Source organism: Nycticebus coucang, chromosome 6, assembly GCF_027406575.1.
Source record: "Nycticebus coucang isolate mNycCou1 chromosome 6, mNycCou1.pri, whole genome shotgun sequence".
Classification (NCBI taxonomy): Eukaryota; Metazoa; Chordata; class Mammalia; order Primates; family Lorisidae; genus Nycticebus; species Nycticebus coucang.
Window position 1 is genome coordinate 118,304,503 of NC_069785.1, and position 20,061 is coordinate 118,324,563.

Here is a 20,061-nt window from a genome sequence, read left to right on the forward strand (position 1 = left end):
AAGCAGCTGGGTTTGTTTCACGCACATGAAACAAGCTTACAGGCTCCTTCGATATCCCAGGCAGAACGGGCCTTTAAGGATCACCCTCAGCCTTCCACTTCCCACCAGATGAGGACATAAGGTATAAAGACGCTTTGTAACTTGGCCGAGGATACCAGCTAGTTATTGACAGGGCTGGGACAAAACCCAGTCTCCTGATTCCACTTCAGGGATTTTTCTGCTGCACCCAGCTATCATCTGCTCTGAACGTGAATTCATCAGAGGCAAGCAGATGACTGCTTTTCTTCCCAGGACAGAGGGATAGGAAGAGTATCACTTAGCAAAAGAGGGGACAAATACAGCCTCTTACTAGAAGCCAACCAGCAGGCTGTGATACCCCCAAACAGATCCCTGCTGAACTGACTCTTCTTAATACCCTCACCCCTCTCCACGTGGGCTGTTCAAGTTCAAATGATGTTGTTAAGCATGTTTACATCTGCAATTAAGCCAGCTGTACAGGAGAATTAGTCTTAGAGACAATTAGAACTGATGCCTGCTTTTAATAAAGAGGACAATCTGAGGAATATTTAAGTTCAGATGCCACATTAAGAAAAAAATAAATGACGATGAGGCTAGAAGGATGGCCTTAGAGGCAGGAATAATGGTCACTGGGGCAGTGGCCTCTGCCAGGTGAAACCAAACTCAGAAGAATTCAGAGATCCACTTCCCTTTCTTCCTACAGGTCCTCATTTCCCCTTAGGTACAGGTCAGCAATGGGCTGCTGCAAGGGTGGCTGGGATCCTCAGGGGAGTGCGGAAAGTAGGCTGAAAGATTTGGAGAACCACCCCTGGACAGGCCACATTTGATTCTGGTCCCTGTCTCCTCCCTCCTCTAGATCCTTAGATTTTCTGCCCCCTCATGCCACCTTCACACACACACAGTCTCTGCCCACACAGTCTCAGCACACAAGGCTCCGCCCACACATACAGGCTCCGCCCACAGTCTCCACCCACACATAGTCTCCACCCACACAATCTCCACTCACCTGTACAGTCTCCCCCCACACATACAGTCTCGAGACCTTTCTTCTGAGGTGTCTGTCTACCTTTGTGTACATCTTTCTGATAATCGTTGCACAATTTCAAATGATCATTAAGGGACTTCTTTCATCATTTTATATCCAGGGCCTGATATGAGGCCTGGATGTATTTAATAAATGTGTTAAGTAACCAAAAACTCTTAAGTATTAGCATTTATTTCCATGGCAATTTTATAGTTTAATTCTATCATATCCATTCCTTACTAATGTATCTATGACCCTTCAGATGTGGGCTGTCATGGGCACCATTTCATGGTTGAGAATACAGAGGTTTGAACTAGTGAAAAGGAATTGCCCAGGATTACCCACTTGGTAGATGAAAAAAGCCAGGAATCCTGCAGGTCTTTCTTCCTGGAGTCTCACTTTTTCTCAGCCACAGGAGGTGGCCTGCCATAACTGAATGGGGCAGATACTAGACTGTAAAAGGGGACTCTCTCCCATCAGTCCCACCTACCTTGGGGCCACATGCATTGCAGGAGCGCCTTAGCTAAGACAGACCAACTTAGAGGTACTCACATTGGAGGCTCTTCTCTTGGGTGAGAGGGAGTGGGTGGTGATTTAAGCCTATCGCTGCAGGTGGGGGCTCCAACACCCGGAGGTGGTGATAGAAGATGACAATAAAGAATGGAATTTACACAGCAATAAGAACTATAAAAATTGTCACAAATAGAGAATTATTTTTGAGGGGAAAAAAGACAAAAAGCATCAGTGACATCAAAGATCAGGTAGTATGAGTCAGATTCTGAGTGCCCAGAGATTCAGGGAGGAAGCATTTATTGAACAACTATTATATGTCAGGACTATGCCAGATGCCATCACATTCAATAGCTTGATCCAAAATGTGGGGGAATAAGCAAAATGTGGGGGAAAGGAGACAGGAAAGACATCAGGCCACAGCAGAGGTCCCAAGTAGGAAAGGAATGAAAACAGGAGCATCAGATGAGGTTAAAGCAGACCTTAAATGACAGGCTAAGAAACCTTCCCTGACATCTCCCCATGTGTTTGATACAACATTGTTTCACAATTGCTTAGTAATTTCAGCTAGGCCATGAGCAACTTGAGAGCAGAGATTGTTTCACACATCACTGCAGTGGTTCACAAGACTTTAGTGTGCATGTTAAAACACCAATTGTAGTTCCCCACCCTGAGTTTCTGATTCAGTAGGTATTGGGGCAAAACCAGTAATTTTCGTTTTTAATAAATTCCCAGTCTCACAGATGGCCCTGGTGATTCTTGGTATTCATATCCTTGTGGCGTATCTTCCCACATTGAATAGAGTTGACTTATGTGACTGACAGGGTTTTGTGGAGTCAATGGTGTACAATTCTAAAACTTGCTTATAAAAGAAATTTCAACTTCAAGCTTATTTTCTTGGATTTTTCATTATTGGAGAAGCTAGCCGCCATGTTGTAAGGATACTCAAGCAGCCTTGTGGAAAGATCACATAGAAAAAACTGAAGCTTCCCACTGACAACCAGTACCAGCTTGCCAGCCACATTGGATCCAGATCCTCCAAGTCCTAGTCAAGCACAAAGATGACTGCAGCCTCAGCCAATATTGACTGCTACTTCCTGGCAGACCCTAACCCTGAACCTACAGAAACTATGAGAAGTAATATATGGTTATTGCTGTTTGAGGCCACTAAGCTTGGAGTGATTTCTTATACAGCCACAGGTAACTAACACACCAAGTGATGCTGATGTGGCTGGTCCTGGGGCCACACTTTGACAATGACTATGCTACTATAGCCCTTGTACCTAGCGTGTACCTGGCATATAGGATGTATTCAATAAATGCTTTTTCAAAAAAAATTTTTTTGAGACAGAGTCTCACTCTGTTGCCCAGGCTAGAGTGAAGTGGCAGCAGCCTAGCTCACAGCAACCTCAACTCCTGGGCTCAAGCCATCCTCCTGCCTCCGCCTCCTGAGTAGCTGGGACTGCAGGTCCCCACCACAATGCCCAGGTAATTTTTCTATTTTTAGTAGAGATGAGGTCATACCATTACTTGGCCTAGTCTCATCCTGAGCTCAAGAGATCCTCCTACCTCAGCCTTGCAGAGTGCTAGGATTACAGACATAAGCCACTACATCTGGCAAATAGATGCTTTTAAAATTAATTAATGAATAAATGGATTGAGTGCCTGAATAAATGAAGGTTAGACTTAAAGCTACAGGCATTGGTGAGCCATTGAGGAATGACATGATATGAGGGGCATTTGGGGATACTGGCTGAGAAAGTCTATAGCGCCATGGCTGGCTGAGTGGCCCTGCTGGCAAAATTGCCAGCTAGGGTACAATCTCCACTGTAGTTTTCCATCCCTCCATTGGAACTACCATCTCTGTTGCTCCTTTTGGCCAGAAGGGCTACCAGGACATCCATCTGCCCCGAGCCCTGATCCCCATCAGAGATCTTCCATCTCTCTATCTCTGCTCCCCTTTTTCAGCCCTTGTCCTCCCGTTCTGACCAGCATTCCTCCCTCTGTCCCCTTCCTTTCCTCTAACAGCCTCATCTTTCTCAATAAGCCCCTGGGAGATTGCCCAGCTTCCTGGTTGGTGCCTCTGGTAGCACTTCCTCCCCTGGCCTGGGAAGTTTTATCCCCTCTGTGTTATTCCCTAAAAGCAGTTCACAGTACAATAGCACACATATTCACCAAAGAATAGTTGCCTACCCCAGCCAGCACTAGGCTGAGTATACAGAAATAAAAGATTTCCATTAAAGACTTCAGAGTACCCTGGGCCAGCATCTCTGTTCCAGCTAGAACCTTCCATGCTACATCCCCCCAACCCATACCCAACCTAGCTACCTTCTCTGTCAATGCTGGTGTGGGTAAAGGGGTTGTCATCACCACCTTAAGCTATGTACCACCCTACTTGGTAGCTAAAACACGTAGAAAAGTGTTGAACAAGAGTACCTCTATCAAAGGGGACCTTTTGTCACAACCCCAGCCCAGGACAAGCCCTCTGCTCCTCCATACATTTGATGACTGTGTTTGGAACTAGCCTGGAGTCTTGGAGGAAAACTGGCTTTGCTTTGATGTTTTGCAAGCTCGCTCTCCCTTGCTTTATTGGTTTCAGCTACTGGCAGAGCTTCAGACTTATTTGTCTTCCCTTCCATTTGTGCTTGAGGTATTTGTGCAGCAAAACCCAGGAATTATTTGGGATTTCTGAAAAACACAGTATCCTATGCCACAGAAGACTGGTGGTGTCTACCTCACTTCTAAGCAGGGCTTGGGGTGCTGAGCTGGACACAGTCTGATTTTTTTTTTTTTTTTGCATTGTCATGGGCCTATTAAACATGTGCATCCAAGCTCCCTTTTCCTCTTTGAGTCTCTGATGTCACCTTCCAGGATGCCCAGAAGTGTGGCCAGTCTAGTGAGCCCAGCCTCAGCTGCCAGCCTCTCCCAAACTTTCCCCATAGTAGCTCTGGAAGCGCTGGATGATACAAATAAACTTCTAAGGAAATTCGATCCTCGTGAGGAAAGAGCACAGGTAGTGCTGCAAAGGGCACAGAACACCAGTGTGTACATAGGCAGTGCCCACTCCATACCAGGAACATTCCGACCTCGCCAGTTCAGGCTCCCAGAGCCTTGCTCCCCTTCACTAAGGCTGCTTCCTGTTCTGAACGCTCCTCACACCTAGCCAGTGCAAAACAGAGTGCTTACCCTTCCCTTCAGAGGACCCTTCCTGCAGTCTTCCCATTTGAAGAATGGCACTTGCATTCTCCAGGTAATCAAGCTAGAAACCAGGATAATTTTTTGGTGCCTCTTTTTCCCTTACCTCTCCCTCATTCATTCTTTCACCAAACTCAGAATATTCTATCTCTAAAATACCTCTCAGGCCATCTATATCTTTCCTTCATGACCCTTAGCCCAGGCCAACATCATCTACAGCAGAACTTCTACAAGTTGACCACCCAAAGGACTGTAACAAACTGGTCAGCACAGGAGGTGGTCAACATAAGGACCTAGGTCACTGTACTGATAAATACACGTGGTGCACGTCCAGTCTATGAAAATTAGGTCAACGGAAGGAGGTGGTTAATGAATAGAGGTCCACTATGGAGGTTCTACTGTATTAGCTCTCAAATGGACCCCTGACTAGTCTCTCAGCTTGCAAACTTGTCCCGTTTCAGCTATTCTTCACACCAAAGCCAGAATAAGCCACCCAAACCAAATCTGATCACTTTATTCCCCTGCTTAAAATGTTCCAGTAGTGCTCAGGAAAAAATGTATACACATATCCCAAATCCTTACATAGCCTCAAAATCCTTTCACAGCCTGGCCCCCAATTACCACCTGGACCTCCTCCAAGACCATACTACACTTTCATCCCTCCTAGCCATTCACAATCCTCAAACATCCCAAGTCCCTGGGCACACACTGCCCTGTGCCTAGACAGGAACACTGACACACGTACGCCAGGGCCCATTCCTTGCCTGGATGACTACAGCCATCCTTCAAGTCTTAGCATAAAATTGACGTTAGCAAAATTTGTAATTATATAATTTTTTGTGCAATATTTCCTCATCTGACTATAAGCTCCATGAGGGCAGGGCCATGTGTGTTTCTTCACCCACTTGTTTCACTGTCATGGTGAAAACATTCCATGAATAGGACGCTCTAACCCAACATCTAAGTGTCAAGGCTTTGAGGTTTGGTAAGATGCTAGGGAATGACCCAGTTAGCCCCAGAGAGCACTTCATGGAGATAGTATCTCAAGGATAAGCCAAAATTGGCCATTTGGGCATGGCACCTGCTATCTCTACAGCTCCTTATAACAGGTGGATTCTCCCCCCATGACCTGCTGAATGGGTAGTAATGGCCATGCCTTTACCCCAGACCCTTAGCTCTCTACCACAGATGATTTTGTAATAGGAGACACCTGACCAAGCACTACCAATTCCCAGGCTTTCCAGCATGACACAGAGCAGGGGTGCTCAAATCTGGGGGCTCAGAATATCTTCACATGCTTCAAAATTACTGAGGACTATAGAGAATTTTTGTTTATGTGGCATATATCTATTAACATGTACCACATTTTTTAATTCTACAAATATTTATTTGTGAGTTCCTTTAAACATTAAACATTAAAATGCTCATTAAACATTAAAATGGGGCCTGGTTTGGTAACTTATGCCTGTAATTCCCGTGCTTTGGGAACCCACGGTGGGTGGATCACCTGGGCCCATGAGTTTAAAACCAGCCTGAGCAACATAGCAAAACCTCATCTCTACAAAAATTTAAAACTGAAAAATTAGCCAGGCATTGATGGTGCACACCAATAGTCAGCTTGGGAGGCTGAGGTAGGAGGATTGCTTGAGCCCAGGAGTTAGAGGCTGCAGTGAGCTCTGATTACAGCACTGCACTTTACCATTTTTATGTTTATTTATTTATTATTATTATTTTATGGACAGGTCTATAAAAATAATAAGTATTTATTATAAATTATATTTTTACAATTTATAAATTAAATATATATTTATAATTTACAAATTATTATAAATTATATTTTATTTACCCTGTCCATAAAATAATAATAAATAAATAAGACCCTATCTATAATAATAATAATAATAATAAATAAACATATAAATAGTAAACACATTACATCTACATCCTAATATAAACAAATATTTTTATGGAAAACAACTAAATTTTCCGAAACAAAAATTTTAGTTAGAAGAATGGCATTGCAAGTCTCCTTCATGTCTGGCTTAGTAGATGACAGCTAGATTCTGTTTCTCGTTCAGTCTGCTCGGATACATTGTTTTGGTTGACAGATATGAAGAAAATCCAGCCTCACACAGACATAAAGTTGGAAAAAGTGGGAGTATTTTAATAGCCATTTCAGATAATTGTGAATATTCTCCTTTGATATGACATTCAGATTCAAGAGAGTAGCTTCTCAAAAGTTAGTTGCTATGGAATATGTGAAACTGTATCAGTCAGTTTTTCATATTGTTATATTAAAATCCACTGGTCTACCCACTACTTTAAGTAGATCTTTTATGCTTGAGTAGTTTTGGAACATCATATCTTGGTCATTCGGAAAATATTGGTTTACTAAATTATGTAGATTTCCCAAATGACATACTTTATTATAGGATATTAAAAAGACATACTCACTAATATCACCCCCAATCTCATCAGAAACATCTTTACCTGGTAGAAAGCTGCCAGCTGACGGTGGATCCTCATGGTCACTTGAAACTTCAGATAGCAGCAGCAGCAGCACCATCAGATTGTTTTCCTTGAAGCTTCAGGCTCACTCCATTCATTTTCAAGAAAATTTCTACTAAAAACCAAATCTGAATAAGGAAATGTTTTCTGTCAATAATTCTCACAAGTGAAAGAGCCAATATTAACAAGCTAAATAGTTGAATCTACTAAAGATAATATCTATGCCAGGCTCTGCACCCATAGCACAGAGGTTGTGGCGCCAGCCACATACATCAAGGCTGGCAGGTTTGAACCCAGCCTGGGCCTACTAAACAGTAATGACAAACACAACAACAAACAAAAAATATCCAGGCATTGTGGTGGGCACCTGTAGTCCCAGCTGCTCGGGAGGCTGAGGCAAGAGATTCACTTAAGCCCAAGAGTTTGAGGTTGCTGTGAGCTGTAATGCCACAGCACTCTACTGAGGGCAACATAAAAATAATAATAATAATAATAATAACATCTACACCAACCCTCCAGTACTACAGAGTATTGGGACTGTCACATGTGATTTTTTTTTTTTTTTTGGTGAGGTAGTTGAATAAAAATGACAGTTAATCTTTCATGTGCCTCCTAAATAAAAAAGAAAATAAGAAGTTATTGTGAATTGACTTGCAGACAAAGTAGAAACTATTTGCATGTTTTTTTTTTTATAAACAGATGACATTTTCCAACCAGACACATGCCATCCAATTTTGTCAATCACACCATTGTATAAAACAGCAGAACCTTCTGAAGAAGACAGGTGCACGGCCTTCAGACATATGAAAAAATGCTCTTTAATCATCAGAGAAATGTAAATCAAAACTACTTTGAGATACCATCGAACTCCAGTGAGACTAGCCTATATCACAAAATCTCAAGACCAGAGATGTTGGCGCGGATGTGCAGAAAAGGGAACACTTTTGCACTGCTGGTGGGAATGCAAATTAATACATTCCTTTTGGAAAAAGATATGGAGAACACTTAGAGATCTAAAAATAGATCTGCCATTCAATCCTGTAATTCCTCTACTGGGCATATACCCAGAAGACCAAAAAGCACATCATAACGAAGATATTTGTACCAGAATGTTTATTGCAGCTCAATTCATAATTGCTAAGTCATGGAAGAAGCCCAAGTGCCCATCAATCCACGAATGGATTAATAAACTGTGGTATATGTACACCATGGAATATTATGCAGCCTTAAAGAAAGATGGAGACTTTACCTCTTTCATGTTTACATGGATGGAGCTGGAACATATTCTTCTTAGTAAAGTATCTCAAGAATGGAAGAAAAAGTACCCAATGTACTCAGCCCTACTATGAAACTAATTTAGGGTTTTCACATGAAAGCTATAACCCAGTTACAACCTAAGAATAGGGGGAGGGGAGAAAGGGAGGGGAGGGAGGGGGAAGGTGGGTAGAGGGAAGAGGATTGGTAGGATTACACCAGCGGTGCATCTTACAAGGTTATATGTGAAATTTGGTAAACGGTCTGTGAAGCTAGTGAATGATGCCCCATGATCATATCCATGTACACAGCTATGATTTAATAAAAATAAATAAATAAATAAAAGAAAAATAAAACAGCAGAACCTAAAGGGGAAAATCATTGTTGTACACACTGAATTGCTTTTCAAGGTCTCAGTTGAAATAATTAGTGTAAGAATCTTGACTTTTTTAATTTTGGAAATATCAAATAAAAATTGAAATGAATACCAAAAAAATAATTATCACAAGTTGCTAGTTCGGCTTGCAACTCAGTCACGTCAGTGCTTTTGCTGGAGGCTCTCCTTGTACGTCATGCTGCAGCACAAGGGCTGCACACAGACTTTAAAAAGACCCTACTCAGGAAGTGGAGGCAGGAGGATCACTCAAACCCTCATGCCCAGCTTGGGCAACAGATTATGACGTTGTCTCTAAAAAAATAAATAAATAAAAACAAAAACCTCACATACTCAAAGGTTGAGATTTACTAAAATTAATAATGTTTACTATTTTATCAATAACTTTTTTATTCCTGCAAGTGCATGGTGGTGAAAAACATAATGGCTACTGGAATGGTTGGTGGCATTGCCTTGATTGGTGCCAAGGGACCAGCAGTTTTATATGCCATAGCTTTTATTCTAGCAAGTATCAATATATTGGAAAAGGCAGGTGATATCTTAGTATTATCGCAAAAATAGTTTTAACTGTACAGACCTCTGAGAGAGTCTTGGGGACACTTAGGGGTCCACAGACCATGCTTTGAGTACTACTCGCCCAGAGCAAAAATGATAGCTAGGACAAACAAATTCCCTGTGTGGAATTTTTAAACTAAGAAACTTGGAAACAAGATAGTAAGAGGTGATCCTGAAAACCATACCACTCTTAGATCAGGGCAAACAGGGCCCCTGCTCTGAGGTGTGGAGCCCACACTTCTTCTACAATGTCTGGACCTGCTGGGGCTAGCAGAGTCATCCAGGTGGGCACCCCAGGACTGGACTAGGACTTGCATAGGCCCTCTACCCTGTTTACCTCTTTGGTGTGTTCTCAGACTCTCTGTCCTACACATGACATTGACCAGCTATCCCAGTCGCTCATGGGTGGTCCCTGGTTCCAGGAGGGCAGCTTGGCAAATTAATTGCTTCTGCTGAATGGGTCAGTATTACTTCAGTGGACTTGCACAAGGTTAGACTGCCAGAATGATATTGTCACATTTCTTTTGGTAATACTTACATCAGTCACAACATGAATTCTGAAATCTAGACTGTCAAAGCTCCACCACCCATTATTGGGCTTAGACTGTGTGTGCGGCTTGTGGACCCACGTATCAACTCTCATCTGCCTGTGTTTAATCATAGTCCCATCTTCAAGTCTACAGCACTCAAGAGCAATGGGGGTGCCTGTGCTCTCCCACCCCTAGCATCCCATCCCCTTTGCAGGGTCTGGGCCACATATCAGACAGTCCCCTGGGGTGCCTGGACCATCTTCTCCAAGGGCTTTAGACATCATTGTGACACAATGCCAACAGGCCCTTCTAATTGATGTCCTCTCTTGACTCCAACTGAACTAGTGACATCATGTTCTTCCAGGTTAATCTTAACCCATCTCAGACAAGGGGACAGCCCTTCTCTCTCCACCTGTGTGTTCCTCATCTATCCTCCCTGCAGGTGGCAACATGCAAAGACCAGAGTGAAGTCAGCATTGGAAGAAATCACATTCTCAGGTACCTAGGAAGTCAAAACAAGACGGTACAATGCCTTGTTCAATGTCTGCCAGGAATTTCCAAAGGATGAATTTAATGTGACCATAATACAAAGGATTGCTCACATTTTTTGGTATACTCCGGTTAAGACTTGTATTTATGGTCATCATAGACCAAAAAAGCATAGTAAAAACCTTTGAGAGAGTCATTAGAAGCTGGTACACGGGTGGTCTGACACACAATACAGGGTTACGAGGAATGATGTAACCAGCCTTAACTGGTTATAGTTAAGGGAACTGCAGAGGCAAGAAGATTAGATCATTTCAATAAAAAAACACACTTCTAAGAGCCATGGTATTGTATATAATAACAGCACTGCTGCCTTTTTCTCAGATCGAAAATCAGCCAGGCATTGTAAATTTGACAATAAAGACCATCTAGAGGTGGCTTGTGGGCCTGAAGAGGAAGAGACGACACCTGGTGGTGGAAGTATCTGCACAAGCCCCCAGTAGACAGTAAACAAACACACAAATACCCCCACCCTACCCATTATTCCAAATCCTCATTTGTAGATAATTATACTTCACATGGGCCTGTGAATTTTATAATGCATTTTATTATAGATTGATTGAGATACAGTTCATAGGCCATAAAACTCATTGTTTTAAAAGTGAATAATTCAGTGTGTTTTAGTTTATTCCGAGATGTACAACCATGCTAACTCTCTAGTTATAGAACATTTTCTCTCTAGTTCACAGGAGTGTCTTGCATCTCTCGCACTGGCTAAGCGTGGAAGTGAAAAGAAAAGAGACAGAAGAGGGAACCTAGTATGCAGTAAGGGCAGTGACCGCTGGTCACCTCCATGAGTGGAGGGGTCCATGATATCCTAAATCCAGACTCAGATTCACATTATTGCAGGCTCCCGCTTTAGTTTTCCAGCTGCTGGGAAGTGAACTATGTGATTTCCACCTAAACTCACAATTATAAATGTATGGAGAATGAAACCTCCTCTCCCAGGCTATGTCCTCATCCGCCTAGTTGGTAACAGGAATACTCAATCATCCTTCATTAAAAAAGGAGAGTACCAGCAGGGGCGGCTCACACTTGTGATCCCAGCCCTTTGGGAGGCCAAGGTAGGAGGATCACTTGAACTCAGGAGTTTGAGACCAGCTTGAGCAAGAGTGTAACTCTGTCTCTACTAAAAGTAGACAAATTAGCCAGGCATTGTGGTGGGCACCAGTAGACCCACCTACTCAGGAGACTAAGGCAGGAGGATCACTTGAACCCAGAAGTTGGAGGTTGTTGTAAGCTAGATAAATAAATAAAAACAAAGATGAGAGTGCCTTGGTCAATCCTGAGATGGCTCCCCCTCCCCTCTAACCTCCATGGCAGGCCTGTGTGCAAGACCGACTCATTCTCTAGCCTTCAGCCACTTTGAGCACAGTGCAATGATCCTCAACATTAGCGTCAACAGGCGAGCTTACAAAGAAATTTTAAGTTCAAGCCCCTATCCCAGAACCATTCCATCAGAATTTCTGGACTGGGTCCAGCATTGGTACTTTTCCTTTTTAAATTTTTAATAAAGCCAATTGAGTTTTTTTATTGATATATAACAATTGTACATACTTATGGGGTGCGGTTGATATTTTGAGACACACACACAATGTATAGTGATCAAATCGGGGTATTTAGGATATTTCTCACCTCAAACATTTATCATTTCTTTGTCCCAGAAACATTCTGAATCATCTCTTTCAGCTATTTTAAAATTGTCTGAGCTCATAAATCAATATCCCAAAATATGGTGATTTGACATGCTGAACTGGAGGAGAAGCCCTGAGGTCTCTCTGACCCATCTGCTGTCCTGCCACTGTCTCTCAATTCTCTGTCTCCCCTAAAGCACAATCATCATTGGTATTTTTACCAGGGTGATTCTAACATGCAGCCAAGGTTGATAACTGATGATTAAATTCTTTGTGTAAATCCCACCTTCCTTCTACCTGGCCTTTGGTCTTTAATGGAGGGAGGTTCTCCTGTACATTTGCACCTGGACCATTGGCAAGGAGTTTCATGAGGCCTAATTATTCCCAGGATATAACATGGTAAAGTGTCGAATAATTAATACACATAATTATATTTAGTGATATATTTTGTGGGTCAATCATTCAACAAACATCTATGGCAGAACATATGGATTTGGGTGGGTGGGAGACACAATTCAGTTCATAGCACTAACGTTTTGGGAGAAAGACCTAGCAGAGGTGCCACCTTATAGGACGAAACAGATTTCACACATTTCCCCTAATTCTTTAAGCTTGCTTTATATTTTGATCTAAGAGACAAAATTGACTTCTTTCAAGACAATATTCATAGAATAAATGGCATTTTAAAGGCAAACATCTGGAAACAAAATTTCTGGGTCATGTAGTAGCAACGTGGTTGGAACTGAAGATCAGTATCCTATATGAAGTATCTCAAGAATGTAAAAACACCACATGTAGCGGCCCCCGGACCTCTGTAAGAGCTGTGCACGATCAGCAATCGGTGCCCGGACCTCCATAAGAGCTGCACGCAATCAGTGATTGGTACCTGAACCTCCATAAGAGCTGCACACAATCAGCGATCTGCCCCTGCCCAGACACTGGTAAGAGCTGTGCCTGCTGGGCCTCCACATGCCCTGACCAGGAAGTCCAGGAGCCCCGCAACCCCGTGTCCTCCCTCCTGTACCCTCCCTGCCTCTACACCGACCCACTCATCTGGCCAGGGACTCTGGTAGCCATGTGCCCTCTGGAGACCTCCTGCCTCTGTGCAGAGCCCTTCTCCTGGCCAGAGACTGCTGGAGTCTTGGGCTCTCTGAGCCAAAGTCACTGGGTTCCAGGCACTCCCAAAACTCTGTGCACCAACCCCCGCCCCCCACCACCCTTTTGCTGGATCCGGTGTATCACAGTCCAGAGCTCCTCCCACAAACAGAATTCCTGGCTGGGAGTTCTTAACAGGGTCACTCCCTACAAAGAACCAGCAACAATAGAGTGATCCCACTGGGGTCTAATCTTGGAGAGGCACCTCCCCAACTGAGAACAGCTAGAGGGAACGGTGTAAAAACAATCATGAGGCGAAATCAACAGATAAACTCTGGCAATATGAATAATCAGAGTAGATCAACTCCCCTAAGGATCAATGGGGCAGACACAGCACAAGATCCCATGCACAAACAAATAGCTGAGATGTCAGAAATCAAATTCAGAATCTGGATAGCAAATAAAATAGAACTAGAATTCAAAGCAGTAACCCAAAAGATATCTCAAGAAATCAACAAATTCAAAGACCAAATGACCAAAGATTTTGACACATTGAGACAAGAAGTTGCAGCCCTCAAAGATTTGAGAAACACAGTCGAATCCCTCAATAACAGAATGGAGCAAGGAGAAGAAACAATTCTGATATTGAAGACAAAGCTTTCGAATGCTCCCAAACTCTCAAAGAGGAAGAGAAATGGAGGGCAAAAACAGATCACTCTCTCAGAGAGCTCTGGGATAATTAAAAGAAAATCAATATTCATCTTATACGGATTACCGAAAGCAATGAAGTAGCTTCACAAGGCACAGAGTTTCTTCTCCATGAGATTATGAAAGACAACTTTCCAGACATGCCAAGAGATTCCGAAATTCAGATAGCAGACAGTTTCAGAACTCCAGCATGACTCAACCCAAATAAGACATCCCCCAAACACATCATAATCAATTTCACTAAAGTTAGTATGAAGGAAAAAATTCTGAAAGCAGCCAGATGAAAGAAAACCATCACCTACAAGGGGAAGAATATTAGAATAACTGAAAATCTCTCTGCTGAAACCTTTCAACCTAGAAGAGGATGGTCATTGACTTTTAATCTCCTAAAACAAAATAACTTTCAACCCAGGATTCTGTATCCAGCTAAACTGAGTTTCATTTATGACAGAGAAATTGAATACTTCAATGACATTCACATGTTGAAGAAATTTGCCATAACTAAACCAGCTCTCCAGGATATTCTCAGACCTATCCTCCATAAAGACCAGCATAATCCTCCACCACAAAAGTAAACCCACCAGAAAATTTTGATCAAATTCCAACTTCCACAGTCGCAAAAGGATTAAAAATGTCCACCAAATCCTTGAAAGGCTTATCAATATTCTCAATTAATGTGAATGGCTTAAATTGTCCTCTAAAGAGGCACAGGTTGGCTGACTGGATACAAAAACTCAAGCCTGATATCTGCTGCATACAAGAATCTCATCTTACATTAAAAGACAAATATAGACTCAAGATGAAGGGATGGCAATCTATACTCCAGGCAAATGGAAAGCAGAAAAAAGCAGGCATTGCAATCCTATTCGCAGATGCAATAGGCTTTAAGCCAACCAAAATAAGGAAGGATAGGATGGACACTTCATATTTGTTAAAGACAATACTTAATATGATGAGATTTCAATTATTAATATTTATGCACCCAACCAGAATGCACCTCAATTTATAAGAGAAACTCTTAACAGACATACTGAATGGAGTTAAATTGAAATCATTTCCACTTAGATAAGGAACCAGGCAAGGTTGCCATTGTCTCCATTGCTCTTTAACATTGTAATAGAAGTTTTAGCCATTGCAATGAGGGAAGAAAAGGTGATCAAGGGTATCCACATAGGGTCAGAAGAGATCAAACTTTCACTCTTCGCAGATGATATGATCGTATATCTGGAAAACACCAGACACTACTACAAAACCTTTAGAAGTGATCAAGGAATACAGCAATGTCTCAGGCTACAAAATCAACACCCATAAATCTGTAGCCTTTATATATACCAACAATAATCAAGCTGAAAAAACAGTCAAGGACTCTATTCCTTTCACAGTAGTGCAAAAAAGATGAAATATTTGTGAGTATACCTAACAAAGGACGTGAAAGATCTCTATGAAGAGAACTATGAAACTTTAAGAAAAGAAATAGCTGAAGATGTTAACAAATGGAAAAACATACCATGCTCATGGCTGGGAAGAATCAACATCGTTAAAATGTCTATACTACCCAAAGCAATATATAATTTTAATGCAATTACTATTAAAGCTCCATTGTCATATTTTAAAGATCTTGAAAAAATAATACTTTGCTTTATATAGAATCAGAAAAAACCTTGAATAGCCAAAATATTATTCAGAAATAAAAACAAAGCAGGAGGAATCATGCTACCAGACCTGAGACTGTACTATAGATCGATCGTAATCAAAACAGCATGGTACTGGCACAAAAACAGAGAAGTAGATGTCTGGAACAGAATAGAAAACCAAGAGATGAATCCAGCTACTTACCGTTATTTGATCTTTAACAAGCCAATTAAAACATTCAGTGGGGAAAAGATTCCCTATTTACCAAATGGTGCTGGGTGAACTGGCTGGTGATCTGTAAAAGACTGAAACTGGACCCACACCTTTCACTGTTAACTAAGATAGACTCTCAGTGGATAAAAGATTTAAACTTAAGACATGAAACTATAAAAATACTTGAAGAAAGTGCAGGGAAAACTCTTGAAGGAATCGGCTTGGGTGAATACTTTATGAGGAGGACTCCCCAGGCAACTGAAGCAGTATCAAAAATACATTACAGGACCTGATCAAACTAAAAAGCTTCTGCACAGCCAAGAGCATAGTACATAAAGCAAGTAGACAGCCCTCAGAATGGGAGAAAATATTAGCAGGTTATACCTCTGATAAAGGTTTAATAACCAGGGCGGCACCTATGGCTCAGTCAGTAGGGTGCTGGCCCCATATATTGAGGGTGACAGGTTCAAACCCGGCCCCGGCCAAACTGCAACCAAAAAATAGCCAGGCGTTGTGGCAGACGCCTGTAGTCCCAGCTACTCAGGAGGCTGAGGCAAGAGAATCACTTAAGCCCAGGAGTTGGAGATTGCTGTGAGCTGTGTGAGGCCACGGCACTCTACCGAGGGCCATAAAGTGAGACAGAGTCTACAAAAAAAAAAAGGTTTAATAACCAGAACTCAAACATATAAGCAAGAAAAGAACAAGTGATCCCATCTCAGGGTGGGCAAAGGACTTGAAGAGAAACTTCTCTAAAGAAGACAGACACATGAAAAAAAGCTCATCATCCTTAATCATCAGAGAAATGCAAATCAAAACTACTTTGAGATATCACCTAACCCCAGTAAGAGTAGCCCACATAACAAAATCCAAAAACCAAAGATGTTGGCGTGGATGTGGAGAAAAGGGCATACTTTTCTACACTGCTGGTGGGAATGCACACTAATACGTTCCTTTTGGAAGGATGTTTGGAAAATACTTCGAGATCTAAACATAGACCTGCCATTCAATCCTATAATTCCTCTACTAGGTATATACCCAGAAGACCAAAAAATCACAATATAACAAAGACATCTGTACCAGAATGTTTATTGCCCCCCAATTCATAATTGCTAAGTCATGGAAGAAGCCCAAGTGCCCATGGACCCACAAATGGACTAGCAAATTGTGATACATGTATACCATGGAATATTATGCAGCCTTAAAGAAAGATGGAGACTTTACCTCTTTCATGTTTACATGGATGGAGCTGGAACATATTCTTCTTAGCAAAGTATCTCAGGAATGGAAGAAAAAGTATCCGATGTACTCAGCCCTACTATGAAGCTAATTTATAGCTTTCACATGAAGGCTATAAACCAACTATAGCACAAGAATATGAGGAAAGGGCCAAGGGAGGAGACGGGAGGAGGGAGGTTAAGGTGGAGGGAAGGTAATAGGTGGGGCCACACCTATGGTGCATTTTAGAATGGGTACAGGCAAAACTTACTAAATGCAGAATACAAATGTCTACATACAATAACTAAGAAAATGCCATGAAGGCTACATTGAACAGTTTGATGAGAGCAGCCCATTGAACAGTTTGATGAGATTATTTCAGATTGTATATGAAACCAGCACATTGTACCCCTTGATTGCACTAATGTACATAGCTATGATTTAACAATTAAAAAAATAAAAATAAAAACATCTATGGCATGTTTATTAGATGCTAGACATTCAGGATGTGATAGCAAACAGAACAGACAAAAATTAACACCTTCATGGAGCTTACATTCTAGTGGGGGAAAATAACAAATTAGTAAAATGTATGCTATGTTAGGTGGTGATAATTACTAATTTCTTTTTTCATGACAGTCATGGAAAGGAATGCTGAGGAATCAGCACTTTATCTTTAGGGCAAATGAGAACCATCAAAGGGCTTTAAGCAAAAGAGTGACATGACCAAAATGTTTGGGAAGAGAGTGATCAGAGAGTTCCTCTGGCCTCTGTAGGAGGCTCATATGGACCAGCTGGATATGACCTTGAATGTCCTTCATGGGCCGTGGGCAGGGCTGTTCAAAGCATGTATGACTGCTAAGAACACTTTGCAGGCTGGGCACAGTGGCTCACACCTGTAATTCTAGCACTCCAGGAGGCTGAGGCAGGTGGACTGCTTGAGCTCAGGAGTTCTAGAGCAGCCTGAGCAAGAGTGAGACCCCTTTCTACTAAAAATAGAGAAACTAACTGGGCACGTGCCTCCCAGTTACTCAGGAGGCTAAGGCAAGAGGATCTCTTGGGTCCAAGAGTATGAGGCTGCTGCGAGCTATAATGATGCCATGGCACTCTACTGAGGGCAATAGAGGGAGATTTTATCTCAAAAAAAGCAAAAAGAACCCCATATTATAGGACGCAATGACTCTCAAACTCTGACCACCATGAGTAAAATGCATGGAAAAGAGCCCACGTAACTGGAGACCAAAGCCCAGATGGAGGGGCCTGCCACCCTCCCAGGGTCCTCCCAGAATCAAGAAGGCTGAACCTTTCGAGGGAAAGGGGCAGCCTGAAGGTATTCAGAGGTAGGGTCAACTGATGAACTGGTAGGAGGTGGTGGCAGGGGGAGGGAGGAGAGACGATAGAAGTAAATGTATGTTCAGCGCACAAGGCCACTCTATAGATACTGGTTGAGTAACAAGATTCTAGCTTATTGACATGAGGGTGGTGATACTCATTAACCTTAAAGCAATTTCTGAGCTGGACAAGGAGAGATATTATTGTATTTACTGTGCTTGATTTTAACACATCATCAATAATAAAAATGTATCATATATTTAATAACTTTGGGGAAAATAAAAATACTATCCCATTAAAGGTACACATCAGTTGTAAGACATATCCCAATTTCAGAATCATGTATATGAAATGGAAGATCTGTGGTAGTTTAGTTTGGGATGGGCTGTATTTTAATGGACGCAGGAGGTGCAAGAGGAGAGACGGAGATTGAAGATAAATGTTAGGCGTCCTCTGCTTACGGCCGTGGCAGGGGGTGAGCTTACTTAAGGGGATCTGGAGGAGAGAGAAGGGAGGAAGGCAGAGCAGCCCCACCTGCTATGGGCAGGTGAGAGGGTGGAGCCAACCCAGTGAATGGCGTCACCATGCAGCTACTGCCAAGCCAGGGATAACCCGGGGGCGTCCTGGGTTCCGCCCTCACTTCCTCCTCCAGTCGTCACAAAGTCCTGTAAGTCCCATCTCCTGACAGCCTTCCTCTTTATCCCCACAGCTCCCTAGTTGCACTCCCATCATCTCTTGTCAGGCCTTGGTTTCAGCCTCCTCACTCGTCACTGTATCCAGCTGGTCCTCTCTCTACACCACCACTGGACTGATTTTTCCAAAATACACATCAGATCATGTTACTCCCCAGTTTCAAATTTGTCCACAGCTCTTGTCCCAAACGCTCTGGTTATGACACTCTCTGGTTGAAACCTTTTGATGGCTCCCTATTGCCCTGAGGATGGAGTGCTGATGCCTTCGGCGGCACTGAGGGCCCACTGCAAGGGCCCACTGCAAGGGTCCAGGGCGCCTCTCCAGCTCTGTCTCCCACCAGCCAGTTCTCCCAACTCCTGGCCTCCAGCTCACCTCTGAGTCTTCGTCATGCTCTTCCTTCTGCCAAGAGTGCCCTTTTCATCTGCCTGCTGCAATTCTTCTCTGCCTGGCCCCAGTAAACATCACCTCCTTGGCAAACCCTCCCAGACTCTGCCCATCCCCTGCCCCCTGGAGAGTAAATCACATCTTCCCTGAGGTCCCAGAGCACTTTTCCCATGAGGAGCCAATAGACGCCCAGTCACTTATGCATCTGTTTCCCTACTGGAGGGTGGGAACCCCGGAGGGCAGGCCCAGTGCTGTTTTAAAGTGTACTTGGGAGTTAGTCACATGTGGGGAGAACTGCAGACATGCCCACAACAATCTTAAATAAGCTGTTTTGCTCACAGTCTCCTAGAAGCGGGGGTCATGATGTCATATGGGGGGGGCAGGGTACATGGGAAAGTGTCAGGGTTGGCCAGGAGTCAGAGGGCAGGAGGGAAAGTGTGGTGAGCGCCTTCATCGCAGCCACCGTGGGGAGGGATGGGCAAGGCAGGGTAAGTGGGCTTAGCGGTAGCTTGTTTGAGGCATTTCAGGAGGCTCTGGGGTATAAGGGCTCCCCCTAATTGTCTAGTACCTGGCCCTGAGGTGATTGGGGGGGGGATGGCTGAGCATGAGTGTCCCAGAGTG

General features: G+C 42.9%; 1 long non-coding RNA gene across 1 annotated transcript in view; it reads right to left on the reverse strand.

Annotated features, from left to right (window-relative positions):
* Positions 1-20,061, reverse strand: part of LOC128588097 (uncharacterized) — a 51,995-nt gene that overhangs the window by 20,239 nt on the left and 11,695 nt on the right. Inside the window, exon 5 of the long non-coding RNA XR_008380715.1 lies at positions 7,238-7,383. This is a non-coding gene — a long non-coding RNA (uncharacterized LOC128588097). The remainder of the gene's footprint in view (positions 1-7,237; positions 7,384-20,061) is intronic.